Source organism: Gossypium raimondii, chromosome 10 (genome assembly GCF_025698545.1).
Source record: "Gossypium raimondii isolate GPD5lz chromosome 10, ASM2569854v1, whole genome shotgun sequence".
NCBI classification, from domain to species: Eukaryota; Viridiplantae; Streptophyta; class Magnoliopsida; order Malvales; family Malvaceae; genus Gossypium; species Gossypium raimondii.
In genome coordinates this window covers 45,045,120-45,063,776 of record NC_068574.1, presented here as the reverse complement: position 1 = coordinate 45,063,776, position 18,657 = coordinate 45,045,120, and positions in this window count along the sequence as shown.

Here is an 18,657-nt window from a genome sequence, read left to right as displayed (position 1 = left end):
AATTTCAGCCTTCGATTTCAATTTTGGTGTACAGTCAAGGTTAGTTGGTAACCCAAACACGAAGGCCCCGACTCGACGTTCTGTGAGCACCTTTGATTTCAGCTTTGAAACGTCGATGTCCTATGCTAGAAACACTTATGCAAGTATGCTATGAAGTTACATGGGTGGGCAATCCGTGAGTAATATTGGTTTTAACGTAGGGTTGACGAGAACAAATGATGTTCTCCCTACAACTTGCACCAGCGAATGAACATCTAATTTGGTACATGAAACTACAATTGGGTTGATAACAAAGAGGAAGTTGAAATTGATGATGATTCAAACCGAGAGTTTGTGCTTAATGGTTCAAAAATTGTATTATTTTTTGAACCAAATGTTGCTCTTGCTGAATCGAAGGGGAGTGGTTCTGACGGTGAAAGTCCGGACAATGTTGGTGGAACTTGACCAGATTTTATGTTGTATGAACATCCACCCCACATTCTTAATGTCAATATTGATGCTCAAGATGAGTTACAATTTCCAAAACTTCCTTATAGAAGATCGAGCCATGCGAGTTCTTTTACAAATTTTGGTGATATGAAGTTTTCCTCCAAAAATGCTGTTGTTGCTGCAATGAAGCGATATAGCATAAATGTAACGCTTGTTACCCAGAAAGAACTAGTACTTCACGAGCAAGGGATGCTACATTTGGTCACTAAGGCTAACTTAACTCGAACATCAATAACAAGACTTTACTTTAACATAAATAGACTTTTTTGAAGTTATTCAAGTCATTGTTAGGCTTTCTTTAACGTTTGGTTACAAATAAAGAATATTTGGCCTTATTCAGTTTAAAATGGGGTAGACAATGTCAATATCGCAACACTAGGAAATAGGTGTCTTGATAACTCTAGAATATAGAGTTATCTTTAGCACTTTCTAACATATAAATTATGCAAATTCTAAGTAGTTGATAACACTTTTGTATTTTTTAATCATAATTCCATTATACTAAGCAATATTATGAAAATGTGTTATTTTAACTAATTATTTTGCTAAACACATGGTTTTTCATCTTTTTAAAAATGTAATTGGACTCAGTGGGAAAATGGAGCAGAAGTCACATGATGCAAATCTCGTAGCAATGCACAATTGTGCTGCAACATAAGACCATTAGATTAGTCTTAGACATATACAACTTTAGAAGTCCCAATCCAACTTTCTTAGATTTCAAAGTTCATCTCAACCCAACTACAGAGTGGATCAACAATCTTGGACAACCTTGAAGAGCCTAACCCGATCACTAGAAGAGAATGAAGCCTAAACTGTCCACCACATGCTCAAATCGACCAAGGGACTTGTTCTTCAACTACCTCAACCGCATGCTTTAAATTTAAGAACAACCAAATTAGCCTTGAAGAGATCATGGGGATGGTACCAACATGGAAAAAATAAAGGGGAAGTTGATACCAAAAATAGCAAGGGATAAGGTAAACGAGTTGTTTAATTCACATAGGGATAAACTATTAGAGAGGAACGATGCTCTCGAGGCCATGGTGATGGCTTTGAAGGAGGAAACAATGGCCACGATAATGGCTTTGAGCACAAGAATACAGGAGCTCGAGGTAAAGCTGGACTTGTATCGAGCAGCCGTGGGGGAAGAGTGTCAAGTGTAACAGTCAGTTACGAGGATGTTTCAAAGTCGAAAGAGTTTGTGGGGACAAATTCTTCATGCGATGTGGACAATTTCTTGTGGAGGATGGAAAACTACTTCCGTGTCAAAGGCATCATGGATGATGCGGTTAAGGTAAACACTACTTTAATGTTTCTTACTAATATTGCTTTTTTATGGTGGCGAGGCAGGACCATAGATAAAAGGCAATGTGACATTGGGACGTGGTAAGAGTTCTAATGTGAGTTGAAGGGACAATTTTACCCAAAATTTGCCGAGGAAAAAGCCCGGGCAAATTTGCAAAAGATAACGCAACGGGGCACAGTGGGGGAGTATGTTTGAGAGTTTAAAGAACTCATGCTTCAAGTTTTAGATGTGACAGAGAAAGAAGCATTTCTTGTTTTTCAGAATGGATTGAAGCCGTGGGTCAGACAGGAGGTGGAAAAAATAGGTGCCCAAAAGCTGTCGGAAGCCATGACGGTAGCAAAATTCGTGGTTAAGCTTGGTCTAGGGAAAGACAAGCTTGGGTCTTCCAAGTCTGAGGAAAGGGGCGTATGTGAAAAGGATCACAAGGAAGATAATGTTGGCAATGGCATCAGCGACAATGGTGTCACGGGCCGCAGTTCAAAGCCCATGACCATGCACCAAATGCATCCGGTGGAAGTCTATTGTGTAGATTGGGATCATTTGGCAGATGAACTAGCCTGATTCGTTAAACTGTTGGAGAAGCCTGTCAGATTGAAGCCTAGTTGGCCCGATAATGAAGATATGGCAATTTAGGCTATTTTGGTAACTAATCTTAAAAGATTGATAGAATCATATCTTGTAAAGATTAGATTAGATTTGATATAGCATATCTTATAAATCCCATTATTTAAGGGATAGGATGAATCTCGTCCGTCGATGTATTGTAATCTTGACCATCGGTTTTTGGGGAGCTCAACTATAAATAGAGAGCCTCCCACTTATTTGTACTCACTCCATTTATTGTTTCATTATTCTTTTTAATAAGAGAATATTGAGAACATTTGCTCAAACACCTTGTGTGCGTTCTTTCTATTGTTCTTTTGTTGCTTCTTCTAGCATAAATTGCTTCCGCTATACAAATTGGTGCCTTGGAGGACTTCTAAAGGAATCCTCACTTGAGTAAAGGCTGACTTAGGTGAGTTTGGATGAACGAATTGCCTAAGGCTGCACGGATCGCGAGACAAAAGATCTAGCCCTGTGATAACTAGTATAAATAGGGGTAATCATTTGAGAGGAAAAGACACAAGTAAAGAAGCCGGACACTTACCAAAAATTGAGAGCAAAAAGTAAAGTAATATCTTGAGAGCATTTAGGTGAGAGTGACACCTAGGAGAGGAGGAAATCCACTGTGAGAAGCAAGCAAAAACAGTTGTGGAGAACCACTGTATCTGTCTATTATCTATTCTTATTGTGCCCTAGTTGTGGATAACCCCCTCGACATTTCATCTTTCTTTTCGCTTATTCATTATTTTGTTATTGTGTTGATAAACATGATTGCAACTTATTATTGTGTTTTTTAATTTAATGATTATGAATTAATTCTATTTTTGCTAGAATAATTATGAATCTTTGACATGTGGTTCTTGATTCTATATTAAGAATGTTTTGTGCAAGTGTTTATTCATTCATTCAAGTAGAATTAATGTTAACATTTATAAATGCATGGCCAAAATTGGTAAGTTATCAAGTTAACTATTTAATCTGAGAAGAGGTAATACTTAATAGACAAAAGACTTAAATGGTACATGTCATATTGATATCGAGAGATGATTGTTGTATGCATAAACCGATGTGATGCCTGAGTGGGTGATCTTAAAGTTAGTTTGACATAGATATATGCAAAGTAGCTAAGAGACATAAGTAGGACATTGAGAAGAGCCTATGGTTTAAAGAGTTGGTTTAGTGAGTCTTCATATTACCACAATCTATTGTAACATTCTATAACATAATTATCAATGATCACTAGTTAAAAAGAAGTAACTGTCCTAGCATATTCATGTCATTATTGTTAAATCGTTAGAGTTTTCTGCTGTTGTTATCTTTTGTAATGTGTTTAGTTTACTTTGTTTGCATACTTAGTATAACTAGTTAAATCATTATCTCACATCAATAAGTTCTTTTGTCACATAACAAGTTGTTAATAATTAATTTTGAAAATAATTCGTATACGCAGTCCCTGTGGAGACGATAACTCATATACTTACTACTTATTACTTGTCACCACAGTGCACACTTGCACATAAATCAAAAATCGCTCGACATGTCGCAACACTGATCTTCTGATGTTGTGGAACTAAGAGAAGATTACTCTATTAACTCCAATGTTACGACAGTAGAGACAGATTGCCCAAAACATAACTTAAACACCGAAAACTAAGTCAAAACTATCTTTAAACATTCGTAACATTTCTAAAAGCTTTTATAAATCAAACTATGTCAAATTATCATTCAAAAACTTCATTTAACACATGAGTATATTCATCTAAGGGAGATTATCCCAAGGTACAAAATGCTATTGGGCATGCATGACATAGTTTTGGAACCACTTGATTACTTTACAATTAAAATTTATATGGTTATAACTTATGTACATGCCACTCTATCACCAATATCTAAGTTCTATACACTTCAATCCTTGCTTGATGATGATATTAGGACTAGGATGACCACTTCAAAAGATGCCTTAAAAATGATCTTTACCTACGCGTTCAAAACAACACATTAAGATTGTGAAAGCTTAGTAAATACTTAGAATTCTAACTTAACTTTTTATTCAATATAGTATATCAGTAAAAAAATACTTAAATAATAAATATAATAAACATGGATACTTTTTATTCAATATAGTATATCAGTAAAAAATACTTAAATAATAAATATAATAAATATGGGCAACAAGGTTAAATAGCATCATTTTATGTACAACATTTTCTTCATACGTTTTTATTCATTAATCACTCACTTTTTCCATTGTAGACTTGAATGAACAAGAAGGATATACGAAATATAATCATGAAGTATGTAACAGCCCGATTTAGACCCTAATCGGACACAGTGGTTTTGAGACCATAAATCTGAGTAAAAAATATTTTAATATTATTTTATATGTCTATTATGTGTGAATTTGCTTTTGTGAAATTTTCGTGTTTTAATTTTATCGTTTAAGTGTCCGATTAAATGAAAGGATTTAATCGCGTAAAATAAAAATTTAAGGGTTAAATTCAAAAGGGCCAAATAATAGTTGTTCTTTTAATGTGAAGGATTTATGTGGCAAATAGACCATTATTAAGGTTAGTGGGTGGCATTTGACAAGAATGACCTTAGCATATATGTTAAATATTATTATTCAAGGTTAATTGGTAAATGAATTATAATGTATATTATAATAAAAACAAATGAAAAATGTTAGTGGATTGTTCATCCACCATCACCGAATATTGAAAGAAATAGAAAGAGTTGAAGCTTTGTTATATTCGACCTTGATTGAGCTTAAATTAAGGTTAGTTTTTGATCATTTTTTTGATAATTTTTACGTTTTTGAGATCGTTGCTTCGTGTTCTTCAAAACCCATGCTTTAATTTTTGGAATTTATGATGATTTTGTGATGTGCCATTGATGATAGTTTGTGATTTTTGTTTGTTGATGGTAGAAAATAAAAGATATGTAATAGATTATAATGTTTGTTTTTGAATTTTTGATGAATTTGATTATTTTGAGTTAAATTGTAAGAAATATTAAATTGAGGGACTAAATTGTGAAATAAACGACATGCAAAGACCTATATGAGACTAGGGAATATTCGGCCAAACTATATTGTGATTAATTTGGAATATTTTGTGTTTTGTGCAATTTGGACTGAATTGTAAAAATGTTAAATATCAAGGGTGAAATGGTAAATTACCCATTTATGTGTTTTTGGATGACATTGAATGAAATTATGTTTGAATGAGTTAAATTTGAATGTGTTTAGATCAAGAATTAAAGAAATCGGACTTGGATCGAGGGAAAAATAAAGTCGTTAATTGATCGTTCTGTTCCGGTTTATCGCTATCTGAGGTAAGTTTATAATCAAATAGATGCTATAATTTCTAAATAAATATTAGTTATATATGCTGAAATGAAAGTATGAAAATATATATATATATATATATATATATATATATATATATATATAGCTGAATATGTTTTAGTTGGAAAGTAGAAATAGACGTGAATGAGATTTATCAATATTTAGCACTAAATAGTGTGCGAGTATGGAATAGCTACAACTATATGAACGACACTAAATGTGTGAAACTAAAATGATGATGTTGAATAATGGGCATTAAGTGTGAGAAATTAAAATGATGATGTTGAATAACGGGCACTAAGTGTGCGATACCGACAACAATTTGGTTAGATGGGAAAGAGCACTAATTGTGCAACTTCATTATTGTCTTGACCAATTATTTAGTACATGATAGGTCAAGTATGCAATGTTTGAATAATACATGATATCAAGGTAAGTTAGTTACTTCAATTGTGATAAGAAAATTTATATGAGGTAAATGAAAGTATATGAGTATATGAAGGTCTATATTCGGCCAAATGGTAAGTATATGTGATATTGTAATTGTGAATTATATGCATCTATATATGAATGAATATATTTGGTAAAGAGTGGGTATATGATTTGAAACTGAAAAAAAATAATACGTTTTTATTTACATGTATATTCGGCCAAGTTGAAATTGATTCATAGTTACATATTAGATAATTAAATTTTGCAAGCTCAAATGTGTATATATATGAATATGATTGCATTATTCGGTTTTGTTATTGAATTATTAACATTATTGAATTGTATAATTGATTATGACTTACTAAGCTGTGATGGCTTATGTTGTATGTGTGTTTCCTTCGGTTTTATAGATTTTGGAAGCTAGTTACGGGCTCGGGGATCGTCAGCGACGTCAATCAGACTATCGTCTGTCATCGGTATTTACAAAAGTTAAATATAAAATCTATGGCATGTATAGGCTATACTACCCCTTTTTGAATATATTTTGAATGAAGTGTATATATATAATAAGCCATGCGAAAATGGCTTGTTTATTTTTGACATGAATGGTTTCATGCTTTGATTAAATATTATGGTTGATGATTTGGCTATGTTTCTTAAATGGTTGAGACTAATATAAGTGATGTTATGCTTTGGAGGATTTTGAATTTTGATAATTATGAATATTGATTGTGATAGACAAGTAAAGTTGATTGATATGATATGGTATAAGTATAAGCTATGTTGAAATCATGGATGGAAATATTTTAATTTTCGGTAATTGAGATTGAATTTGAATTATCATTTACTATGTGAAAGTTGTATATTGATTTACTATGAATATAGAGTGGTTGAAATTGGTAAATTGCATAATGAGTATTGTTTATGGAATTGGTCTTGTAAATGACCTTTGAAACATTGAGGATAAATAATACATAGTAAATATATATATATATATATAGGATCGGTCTTGGTATGTTAAGCATGGAATTGTTTGATTATTGATGAATTTGACATTGGTTAAAGCATAAGTATTTAAGCTTAATTGTATTCGAATAAAGCTTGGGAAATTGGCCATATGAATAGTTATTTTATTTATTTGATGAATAAATATTTGTATGCAATTTGATAAGTAGTTTTGAGTGTATGAATAACAAGAAGTGAATATACTATGAAATTATACAAATGCTTATGGCATATTCAGCCCAATGTTTTTATTTGTTTGTATTTATAAGGGTTGATATAGGTACATATGTTAAAATATAATGATTACATGTAAAATAGGTAAAATTTTAAATATGAGTTTTATATACACATTTGTGTCATTGTTGTTTGTAATTGATTTGTTAGTCGAGTAGGCGAAATGAGGTATGACCAAAAGTGGTGTTTGAAATATTCTGCATAATTTTTTTAATTATGAGTTATTTGTTTATGAATTTGTTCGATGCATGATATGAAATGACTTGTAATAGGTTGATATTACATTTTTTATTTAAAACTTGGTTGGTTTAGTGGGTTGTACATGTGTATATATATGATTATTCGAATTTGAATTTGGTTCGATAATACCTCGTAACCCTATTTTCGGTGACGGTTACGGGTTAGGGGTGTTACAAAGTACATGGGCACGTAAGTGCTAGGTTATCACAAACACCAGTAATGTTAGAACATGAGTACGCTGAGGAAATTCCTAATAGCATGCCATCTATATCCCACAAGCTCAAAACCTGTCTACAAGGGCTTTAACATTATTATAGATCCAATATTCACTAGAAGCACAATCAAGTTTCATAATTTCCTAGTCACACATAACTTTCTAACATTTTACAATTTAGTCCTTTTCTTCACACAAATATTTACATAGACAATAACCGCATTCATTTACTACTTCCTTGAATTATTCACATGTCTATTAAGTTACACAAATACTGAAGTTAATGAAATTAACACTTTTATTAGCATAAAATTTCAAAAACCTAATTAAGTAAGAAGAATTCTAAAGTACTTATAAATTTGGCTAAATTATACTTCCTTCAAGCTTTGTCTACTTGCTTTCCCTTGTCTAAACTTCTTGTAGCTTCTTTATATTTCTCTTTATTTCATATCATTATCATAAAATATATGATATTAATATTCTTAATCCAAAACACTTTCATGCTCAAATAATCAAAGTAGACATGCAACTGTTACTAAATCATGAAGATCTTACCTTAAAACTTTAGTTTATCGCATTATTTAGATTTTCTCTCTCTTCAAACATGTACTCTCCAATACCAACTTGAAAACTAAGCTTGCTAGGTTGTAGGTAACTTGATTTAGCTAAGGTTTATATGAAAATTTGATGGTTTTGAGCTTGGAAAGGCCTTTAATAGAGATTGTGGACCAAATTGTAAAAGAAAGAAAAGTTATCTTCCTCTTCAATAGTGTAACATGAACAAGGAAGAAGTTGGAGAACTCTATTTATCCTTCTTTTAAAATATCTTTAATATTTTAATAAACTAAAATAAAATAATTCAATTTAATATAATAAAAATAGTAATGATGATGAAAATAAAATATTATTACAACTAAAAAAAATTATCCATCATACTTATCCATTTGATCTTAATAAAATTGCTCTCCATGTCCTCACATTTTCACCACTAATTCAATTTACTCCTTTTATACTTTTAGTTTTTCACTTTGACCCCAACACATTGGTAAACCTTACAATTTAGTCTAGACCCCGGGTTAATATTTCTCAATACATTAGTCTTTTAAATTTTCTCCAATCTCTTGCTACCTTCTCCACTAACAGTTATAAATCTCATTTCATTTATTCTAGTGGTATTTGTGACACTATTGACGGAGAAATATATGGTGTCGAACAACCCGATTGTGCATAGAATGTTGGAATTATAGGTAATCCTGGATACAATAGTGTTGTTGATGGCAGTGACTTGTAATAGGCTTCTGCAGATAGAGGTAGTGCAAAAAATATTCCTAGGGAAGATGTTGATGCATGGTATGACGATGCATAATTTGATTCTTGTGTGAAAAATACGAGATTGTTAATATACCTACTCATGGGTTAAGCCACCCACTCAGGCCTGAAGACCCACCCTAAAAATGAGAAGGTTTAGACCAAATATGAGGCTCAAAAAATAGGCTTGGGTAAAATTTATGGCTCATTTTCTATATGGGATGAGCCTTGGGTAAGATTTTTTTGCCTGGGCTTAGCACGACTTGACTTGACCCGAATATATTATGTTATAAAAAATATTATATTAATTATATATGTTAAATAATAATTATATATTTATATTTATATTAAATCACTAGCCCAATAACAATTAAACCCATTACCCAAAACTTAAAAGTAAAACCTTGCCCAACTAAATAACCCAACCCAAAATATAAAATTTTAAAAATTATATTTAAGACAATAAAATATGTATTATATTTATTTGTGTTTTTTAAATATAAATGCTTTTAAATTTATTTTTATTGTGTTAGAAAATTTTTATTTTAGCATTTTTTAGTGCATTACATTTAAAAAAATAGTTTTAAATAAAAATTAATCTAAAAAATCAAATATGTGTAGGTTAGGTCGGGCTCGAGTTACTTTTCTTAAATTGGTTTAGGCTTGAGCAAAAAAGTAAGCCCATTTTTCAAGCCAAGCCTAGGTACGGGCTTGAAAAATTGGTCTAGATACCTTGCATGAGCCTAACCCGACCCAACCCATAAGCACATCTTGTTGTTAGTAAATACACCAGAAAAATATAAATCATATTGTCTGGGAGGTACACCCATCAATATAGGATTCGAGGTTGGAGTTGATGATGAACTTGTCTACTCCTTTCCTTTTCTGGAAATAGATATGGCTCACCATTAAGTCTAAATCATGTCATGTAATCCGAAAATGTCATCAAATCTGGTTTGACAATTTGTTCACGTATAGGTATAAAATCATACCTATGTTCTCACAAGTTGATATACTCGACATGAAATTTAGGCCAATCTTCATCGATTCTTCCCCGCAAGTCAATATTGTGAAGTTTATCGAGGTTTTGAGGTAAGGGTATAATATTTTGCACAAAGCCAAACTAGTACATCACTTAACCAGATTAATGCATCTCAACTATTGCAAAAACTATCAATGACACTTTGATGTACTAGATATTACGATTCATAAAAAAATTTGGACGAGATGCATTTTTCAATTCTCGGATCACAATATGACATCATTTCAAACTGCAGTACAAAAGTATAAATTTCTTTATGTACTTAATATTAAATTTCAAATCCTTATGTAATTATTATGTAATTGAAAAATTCAAAAACTAACATCGCCTTCTAACCATTGATCTAACATTAATCAGATATCTTTAAGCTCAGTCGGTATACCCACATGACTCGCGTCATTGTTTTTTCCATTCAAATAACATGTATTTCAATAATATAATAATGAAAAAAATAATATGATAATCGTATTATTAAATGAATCTTACCTTATTACGAGTGAAAGTTGATAAGGGAAGTTTACTTGGGGACGTAAAAATGGTAAGCGATACTATGCCCATGATTGAAGGAGTATACAACCACTGATTTTAATTTTCTATGCTTCAGTTGTCCGACACATCTCTCGGTACAATGTAGCCAAGACTGCTGATCCCAACTGAGTCACCCGACTTCTTGTAGGATGATTAGTTGTAGAAGCCACCTTAAATGTACTGAATTTCAAGATTTATCTGATATTAGAAGACCTCGAACAACCTCAGTATGAATCTTCGAGCAAATTGTTGTCTTTTAACTACACTAAAAGAGTTGTCAAGATGTGAGAAATTACTTCTAATCATTTCATATCTATCCAATTACTACTAAACTTATTCGGCAGCTTGCCTAATAGTTGGTGGCAAATTACCCTCAAATCCTCAACATGCACTACCCCCATAACGACTACTCCATCAATCGATAAACTGAGTTGTAATGCCACATCCTCAAATGTAATTGTACACTCATCGTACGAAAGATGGAAGATGTGTGTTTTGAGTCTCCATCTCTCTAATAAAACACTGATAAGTGTGGGCTCCAATTTAATCTTATTGAACATATGAGACACATATAAAAATCTTGCCTCTTTCAAGTATTGTTCAATAACATGTGGTGCTCTTGCACTTAAATGTTGTATATATGTTTCAAAAATTCGACCTTTGTCCTGATTATATAAACATAAAAAATCAAAAATATAATAATATTAGCAATTTAATAATGATATTAATTAAAATAAAAATATAATAATATTTTCTTAACATTTGTAATTGGATGTTGAATATGTGCTTGTGATTCAAACGAATTTGTGACGTTAACATTTTTAAATTTTGTAACTTTACCAAATTAAATAAGATTAATTAATTTAGACAATGAAATAAACTAAAAAATTATACTATTAGAAAATTACCACTAAATTAAAAATTTATTTAACATAAAAAATATCGTCAAACATATTACAAATAAACAAATTAAGAAAATACCTTATTTTACTTAAGATATTTGAGATGATGAAAATCGAATAAAATTAAGAAATTACTAACCACTAGATAGAAAATTTAGAGGAGAAGAATTTGAGAGAAAATTGAGAGATTATGATAAAAAATTTAGAGAAAAATTGAGAGAAAAGATTAATGAAATTGAATGAAAAAAATGATAAGGGAGGGTTTATATAAGGTTAGAGTTTGGGATTATTGGCTGTTTTATTTTTATTTTTCAATTTTAATAGTTGGTAGTCCAATTGTTCATATTTACCTTTTTATCTTTAATTTTTTTAAAATGTCTGTGTAGAGCATAACTGTCACGTAAGTAAAAATGCGGAAACATTCTATTTCTCTAATTTTAAAAAAAAATAGCCTAATCTCCTATTTTTTCAAATTGACCTATTCTCCTCATTTTTTCGGCATTTTACCAAAAAAAGCCATTTTTTTAAATTACCGAAATGGGCCCATTATTTAATTATTTACCGGAATGGTTTATTTTTCGAAAAATCGCGTCCACGTCAGCGCGATGTCAGGGGACATGCCAGGAAATCGCGTCCACGTCAGCGCGATTTGCTGACGTGGACGCGATTTCAAGCCACATGGCGCGGTCCGGGGGACGCGATTTTACCGTTTTTCCCACGTTAGGTTTTTTCGGCTTTTAAGGCTTAGGGTTCAGGCTTTTTAGGGTTTTTAGGTCTTGGAAGAAATAATTTCAAGTTGACGTTTCTGATCAAATAGTATAAAATCGTTTCTAGCAGGATGCTATTTGAGAAGAATTTGTGAAATCGCGCCCTAGTGGACGCACTTTTACTACAGTAGGTCATGGAAGAAATAATTTTTTTTGACGTTTCTGAGCAAATAGTATAAAATCATTTCTAGCAGGATGCTATTTGAGAAGAATTTGTGAAAATCGCTCCCTCGTGGACGCGCTTTTGCTACAGTAGGTCATGGAAGAAATAAATTTTTTTGACGTTTCTGAGCAAATAGTATAAAATCGCTTCTAGGAGGATGCTATTTGAGAAGAATTTGTAAAAATTGCGCCCTCGTGGACGCGCTTTTGCTACAGTAGCATGTTTGGGCTGAGGCTATAAATTAGGCAGAAAATGTTCTCAAAGTGCATAAGTCACAGCAGAAACAATTTAGAGAGGCTAAGAATGTTAGAGTTCCAAATATGAGTGAACGTATTAGTGCTGTTATTTACTACGATGGTGAGGTTTGCCACATCGGTGCGACTTGTTTTAAACCGGAACATAGATTTGACAGAACTTCGTAAAAGAATTAAGCGTAAAATTTTCGGAACGATGCCAATGAAAGTTCTGTCTATCACGTATTGATTTTGTTCTTCTGTTGATCCGGTGACATATGACTCGTTCAACATAGAAGGTTCTCATAGCTTGGAGGCAATGGTGCAGACTCATCTTGCTAGTGGAGCACCTTATATTGAGTTATATGTACAATTTACATCGCCAACTGATGTACTTGCGACTGGTGTTCGAGATGTATACACGACCTTTGGCCGACACTCGGTTAGCGGGTTACAAAATACGGAACAGCCCATGTTCAGTAGCGGTGTCGAATGCACATCCCTTGCAAGACACTCTGTCGGTGGATGGGACATGTACGTCGGTGGCTTGACGTTTGATGCTGGAAATACGTACTGGGGAACGACATCAAGTTCTAGTGGGTGGCAATCTATATCCAATTGGGGACGTTATCAAATGCCCAGAAGAAGGGATGGCGTACTTCCTACGACGTCAACCGGTGAGGGGACCTCGTATGCTGCAGATGATTGTGGGTTAGAAGATGACTCCGATGTGGATCCACTTCGAGAGCCCGGGCCGGATGGTGCATAAGTTGGCTTATTTTCTGAACCGGAGCCTATTCCAACAGAACCTGAAGATGTTGAAAAGAGTTCAGATGAAGAAGAAAATCCACGATTCAGAGCATACTCACCTCCAGCCCACATGCATAATATCGATCTGTCTGCAGAAGATGCGTTAGAGTTTCTAGATCTACCACACCGGTTGCGTGATCGTACAAGTTCGGGGGTAGATTCCGGTGAATTTGAAGTTGGTAATCAGTTTACCAACAAGGAGAGTTTTATTGGTGCTTTGAAACAACATAGCATCAAAAACGGCGTTAACTACCATGTCGTTAAATCCAAATCTGATAAGTTTGAGGCGAAGTGTGTGGTCCAAGACGGTACATGTTCATGGAAAATCTACGTCTCGTTAAGGAAAAGGACAGGGTTGTGGGAGATTAAAAAGTACAAAGGTCCACATACATGTGCTGCAGGTATAGTATTGACGGTTTCTGAATAATACTTTTATTATGCAATGTTGCATTATTTAATGTACTCGGTTTATAAATGTTTCACAAGATCATCCCAAGATGAATTCAGCTATGTTAGCTAGCTTGATACTGCCCACGGTAAAAAGCAGATCTTAGGACTTCAGTGCCGGTGTTAATTGCCAATATCCGTAGCTAAATGGTGTACACGCCCTCTTATCGCAAGGCTTGGATAGCTAAGCAAAAGGCGTTGGAGAATATGCATAGTGAGTGGGATGCCTCATATAATGAAATATGACAGTGGTGTCAGGTGCTAGAGAGATACGTCCCAGGTGCCATCACAGACCTTGAAACGGAACATGCGTACTACAACAACAGATTGCTATGTGGATGCCAAGTTTTCAAACACCTGTTTTAGACCTTTAAGCAATACCGAGACGCATTTCCATACTGCAAGCCGTTGGTACAAATTGACGGTACCTTTATGTTCGGTAGGTATACTCATCGGCTATTGCTTGTAGTGGCACAGGATGGCGGTGGGAGAATTCTTCCAATTGCATTTGCAATAACACCGGGGGAGTCGTCTAATGACTGAGATTTCTTTCTCTCTAGGTTAAGGAGGCATGTGTGCCCCCAACCTGATATCTGTGTTATTTCTGATCGGGGCGCCGGTATACCAGCTGCATTTGATCGACAGGGAAGCTTATGGCAACGCACGCACCATAGATATTGCCTAAGACACGTTGCTTCAAACTACTACAGGCAATATCCATCTAAGAGCGAACGACGACAAGTGACCAACATGGGTATTTAGTCTATATCTGTGTTATTTCGTTTGTCAATTTGAATTAGTTTTATTGGTAGAAGTGGTATAAATTATTCGCTATGATCTTATATTGGCAGGGTATGAAATAAATAAAGATCGTTTCCACGAGATGTTGGAAATTTTACGTTCAATTAACGGAGAAGGGGCGGACTACCTTTGTAACATACGTTTCGAACAGTGGGCACAAGCATATGACGGCGGCATACGATATGGCCATATGACGTCGAACCTGGCTGAATGCATAAATTCTGTTCTTAAAGGAATGCGCCATCTACCGATAACATCGGTTGTGCGAGAGACATATTTTCATTTGGCGGCGCTATTTCCAAAGCGAGCAGCAAGTTATGCAAGCCAGATGCAAGGAGGACATGTATGCTGCAGTAAGGTAGTTCAAGAAATTAACAAGGCCAAGGTGAGGGCAAACACCATGCACATAGTGTGTCACGATCGAGGTAATTTATGGTTTTGCGTGACAGAGTTTGACAGACCGCACCAAGGTGTTGTTGGCGGGCAATATCGTGTACACTTGCGAAATAGGACTTGTGACTGTGGGATGTTTGATGCACTTCGTTATCCATGCGCGCATGTTATTGCAGCTTGTCAGAATCTCCGTCTGGATCCGATGAGTTATGTGGACGAAGTGTACAAATTAGAAAACATGTACAACGTTTGGAGACACGTTTTCCCACCAGTCCCAGATAAGCGTAAGTGGTCGCCCGTATCTCTTGCTCCTTTTAAGCTATTACCGGATAGAGAATTACGTCGCAAACCAAAAGGTCAACCTTGCTCGACTAGAATACGTAACAGTATGGATATCCGAGAAATAGCCAGTCAAACGAAGTTGTGCTGATGGTGTAGGAATCCAGGCCATACAAGTCGATCATGCCCTAATCGCAAAGTTGAATGTAATTGTAAAAAAATTAAGTTTGTGAAATTATTAATTGATAAATTGTATTAATGTTTAGTAAAAATTGTCAAATTATATAAAATTATTAATTGTTAGTACCAGTCAAAATTTTTTTCCAAATCTAACATTATGTGAATGTAAAATTATTAATTGATAAATTGTATTAATAATTAGTAAAATTATCAAATTATATAAAATTATTAATTGTTAGTACCAGGAAAAAATATTTTTCCAAATCCAACATTATGTGAAAGTAAAATTATTAATTTCGTTTAGGGTTTTTAATTTAATTAGGTTAGGGTTTTTAAGTTAAGGGTTAGGGTTTTTAAGTTAAGGGTTTAGTGTTTTTAAGTTAAGGGGGTTAGGGTTTTTAAGTTAAGGGTTAGGGTTTTAAGTAACAGGTTAGGATTTTTAATTTTAGGGTTTAGAGTTTTAATTAAATTAGGTTAGTGTTTTTAAGTTAAGGGTTAGGGTTTTAATTTAATTAGGTTAGGGTTTTTAAGTTAATTAGGTTAGGGTTTTTAATTTAATTAGGTTAGGGTTTTTAAGTTAAGGGTTAGAGTTTTTAATTTAATTAGGTTAGGGTTTTTAATTAAATTAGGTTAGAGTTTTAATTTAATTAGGTTCGGTTTTTAAGTTAAGGGTTAGGGTTTTTAATTTAATTAGGTTAGGGTTTTTAATTTAATTAGGTTCGGGTTTTAATTTAATTAGGTTCGGTTTTTAAGTTAAGGGTTAGGGTTTTAATTTAATTAGGTTAGGTTTTTAAGTTAAGGGTTTAGGGTTTTTAATTTAATTAGGTTAGGGTTTTAAGTTAAGGGTTAGGGTTTTTAATTTAATTAGGTTAGGGTTTTTAAGTTAAGGGTTTAAGGTTTTTAATTAAATTAGGTTAGGGTTTTTAAGTTAAGGGTATTAATGGTTAGTAGAATTCTCAAATAATATCAAAATATTCAAAATATTCAAAAATTTCTATTTTATTACATCAAATAAACTTTTATTTTATTACATCAAATAATATCAAAATAACTAAAAAAACTTTCTATTTTATTACATCAAATAAACTTCTATTTTATTACATCAAATAAATATCAAAATATTCAAAATATTTGTACAAATAAATTTAAATACGGCAATCAATGTCTATGCCCGGGGGATTCAGTGCCACATGGCAGTCGTCGACGGTTACGCGCTGGATTCCTCCTTTCTCTAGCTTCTGGCGGCGGTTGTTGTTCCTCCGGCGGGGATTCTGGTTCTTCTGGTACGACATCTAGTTGTCGGACTTGGGACGATGATCCACCTTCAAAGAATAGTGTATGCGGAGGTGTTTGCGTCACGAACGGCGACGGTGTTTGAAACTCATACGTTGGTGGAGATTGGTAAAAAGGAGAGCTCCCCGACAGCCCCTCTTGAGATCCCTCGTGCGCCGCTGGCCTATACATCGGCGGTCCACTCGGTATAACAGGAAATGGAGCTGAACTGGGCATTTGGCTCCAACCTGCCATAGGACTCGGAAAAGGATAAATATAAGGGTTAGGATACATATAAGGGCTAGGAAACGCACCTGGCATCATCTGAAAAGACGGTTGCGTGGGTATTATCTGTTGAACTGCTGCGTCGAGTGACTGTGTCGGTGCTCTCGTTGGACCTGGTGATTGCATGGCCGCTGATGATGAGCCGGGTGAATGTTTGGGCCTCGTTGAGGGGCTGCCTTCGTTGTCTTGTCGTCTTGGATTTAAAGGCCCGCGCCTTTTCCTTTCGACACGTATTTGCCGCTGCCTCTCCTCTGGCATCAATAAATACGGCTTGCCATGAATCCTAAACCATGGCATGTATTCTGGAACGCACGATAACTCCGGAACGATGATTGGTTCCCGAGTAGGTATATATTCATACCGATCTTCCCACATTTCCATGTACTAGGACCAGTATCTCGTCCAATCCGTATTCAAATGCCGAAGGTTGACTTTGTGTTGATCGTCAAACACCTCAGGATCCACGGGAATCGGTTGTCTACATCCAAACTGTCGTAGCACTCTGTCTGTCTGGTGCGACTCCACGATTGCGTAGTTGATCAACACGACTTTCACGTGCCAAGCTTGTGGATTTTGTAAGAACTCTTCCGGGATTACTGCCCGAATTGCTGGAACCTCGTATGGTGTCCATTGAAACTATATGAACATGATAGAAATATTAGTTATATACATAATACTAAATACTAAATATCAATCGACTAGCGAATGTATGAAAATATCTATTTTATTTAAAACTTACTTGTACTTCTGACCGTTGGTCCAATAGAAGCCGTATATCTTCAAGAGAGGACGGTAATCGAGCATGACTTACCGGATGATTCCACCTAATTAAATAAATTTTTAGCATACTTTTATTTTTAAAAATCTATATAATAATTGTAAAATCTAATATAAAATTTACCTCGTTATGAGTGGGAATGTATATGAGTGGTCCACTCGAGGACGTAGAAATGGAAAGCGAAACCGTGCCCACGACTGCAGTAGTGACAGGCAACCTCTGATTTTTGCTCTCCTCGGTCGCGTCGCCCCGCACATCTCCCGATATAACGTTGCCAAGACGGCAGACCCCCAACTCAATTCACCGTCTGCTTTAAAATCAACGAGTTTTAGCAGCCATCTTAGATGTATGTGGCTCCGTGACATGTCGGACATCAGATAACCTCCAATTAATTGAAGAATGTATGCCCGAGCATATCGGATTCTTTCAATTTCGGTTGAATCTTCATCCGGATCAGGAAATGTGTCTCGTAACCAGCCCATCTCGACCTTACCTCCCTTCATTTTCTCCGGAATAGCGCTCAAAAGCTCGTAGCACACCGCCCCCCAATCGCTAGATTGGGCAGACCCGGTGACTGGGTTCCCGTCCACCGGCAAT